Below are 2,236 nucleotides of genomic sequence, written 5' to 3'. Positions count from 1 at the left end.
CAGGGAGCTTAGTTATTATTGTAAATTTAAATTTTCGTCGTCGGCCCTCCCTGTAAGACCGATCGACGTTAAGCCATTTCTCTTTTGTATGTAACACACATTTCATAAATTTTGTACCTCTTATAGAGGCCAAATATTCTCCTCCTCCTCTCATAAAGCACGAAAATCACTTTCACGCCGTGCATCCATCGTGCAAGCACGTAGACCACACACGCTGGACAATATAATAAAAGATAGCGCGGACAGTGGCATGCTATACAAATCGAGAAAGCGCGTACAGTGATCATGCTGGTCATTTTGCCACCAAATTTTATAATCTTTATCATTAGAGCGGGCCCACCAACCTCGTCTCTGTACTTTATACATTTCTCCTCCATCTGCACACACCTTTTCAAACATTAACGGAGAGAGTTCCTTGGACTTGCTTTAAATGTACATATTAGATATGTTGGAATCTCTCTCCTTTAGAAGTTTCCCCAGCCTTAAAACTTCTTTCATTTTTACTCCTCTCTCCATACTTATTTTCCTCTCTGAACGTATCAGAGAGGATTTTATTTCTGACACCTCTTGACTTTTCTTAAATTCAGGGACGTAATTTTGTTCATAATTCAGTGGACTTTTGTGTATTTTATACTTTAAATATTTCCAAACAGTCTCCCTTCTAAAAGTGATAGAACGAATTTTCGTCTAACACTACTTTCTTGGTTCAAAAATTTTATACAATCTTATAACTTTTTCAGTTTTAACAAATTTTGGTTACAGACAGTTGATGCTCAGTTTGTACAAGTATGCAACATTTATAAGTGCATACAGGTCACCAGCCTTATATTACAAGGCTCACCACATATGGGCCATTCGGTCTTAGACACCGACCCGTGGTAATGCTGTGTGGAGATTAATAATAATCCGCAACGGAAAACCGGAACGAGAATAGTCGAGAAAGTATATTCTCGAGGAGCGGTAGACTGCTTTTCAACCGAAGTCATAAAAGAGCCACACGCTCGACGCTACTCCCGACCGGTCCGAGCGAACCGAAAGTGCCTTCCTATAAATACCGAACGGCCGGCCGCTAGGTCGGCGACGCATGGGCTTACGCCCAGGCGTATGCCTGTGCAAACCGCCGTGAGAGCGTACCATCCCGCCGGCACGGTAAAACTTAGACTGAAAATATCGTCGAACATATCCTTTCATTTTATAACGTTCTATACATGAAAATTAATAAATTAACATGCAGGACATAATAAATTCACATTCTCATGTAAATCATGGGTTTAATTAATATTTTAAAAAATTTTAAAACCGCCCAGAACCGATGAGATGAAAATATTAAAACGATATTTTTGCATTTTCTTACGGTAAAACATTAACAAATAAGCGACTATAGCAATATAAAACTCCATTTGTAATTTAATTAATCAAAATTAATATTTTTTTTTGATTTTTCAGCGATCCAGAACCGATGAGACGAAAACATTAAAACGATATTTTTGCATTTTCTTACGACAAAACATTAACAAATACGAGACTATAACAATATAAAACTACATATGTAATTTAATTAATCAAAATTAATAATTTTTTTTGATTTTTCAGTGATCCAGAACCGATAAGTCGAAAATTTTAACAATCATATTTTTGCATTCTGTACCGTGGATCCATCGTTAAACGCTATTAAACTAACGTCCGTGATGGTATAAATGCAGATTTTCGCTCCGTTTAGCCAAAATAACGAACTTTAGGTGCGCTCCGAAATATTTCAAAGTCCCAGCGGCGTATTGCTTCGCCTCTTAGAACCGATTAGTCGAAAACTTTAACAATCATATTTTTGCATTCTGTACCGTGGATCGATCGTTAAACGCTATTAAACTAGCGTCCGTGATGGTATAAATGCAGATTTTCGCTCCGTTTAGCCAAAATAACGAACTTTAGGTGCGCTCCGAAATATTTCAAAGTCCCAGCGGCGTATTGCTTCGCCTCTTAGAACCGATTAGTCGAAAATTTTAACAATCATATTTTTGCATTCTGTACCGTGGATCCATCGTTAAACGCTATTAAACTAACGTCCGTGATGGTATAAATGCAGATTTTCGCTCCGTTTAGCCAAAATAACGAACTTTAGGTGCGCTCCGAAATATTTCAAAGTCCCAGCGGCGTATTGCTTCGCCTCTTAGAACCGATTAGTCGAAAATTTTAACAATCATATTTTTGCATTCTGTACCGTGGATCGATCGTTAAA

At 37.7% G+C, this 2,236-nt stretch overlaps 1 non-coding gene across 1 annotated transcript in view; it reads right to left on the bottom strand.

Moving 5' to 3' along the window:
- Positions 1–6, bottom strand: part of LOC143307981 (small subunit ribosomal RNA) — a 1,923-nt gene extending 1,917 nt beyond the window's left edge. Inside the window, exon 1 of the ribosomal RNA XR_013065011.1 lies at positions 1–6. This exon is cut by the window's left edge and continues 1,917 nt beyond it. This is a non-coding gene — a ribosomal RNA (small subunit ribosomal RNA).
- Between the last annotated feature and the right edge of the window lie 2,230 nt (positions 7–2,236).

Source organism: Osmia lignaria, unplaced genomic scaffold (genome assembly GCF_051020975.1).
Source record: "Osmia lignaria lignaria isolate PbOS001 unplaced genomic scaffold, iyOsmLign1 scaffold0117, whole genome shotgun sequence".
Taxonomy (NCBI): Eukaryota; Metazoa; Arthropoda; class Insecta; order Hymenoptera; family Megachilidae; genus Osmia; species Osmia lignaria.
This window is presented reverse-complemented; position numbering and strand designations above follow the sequence as displayed.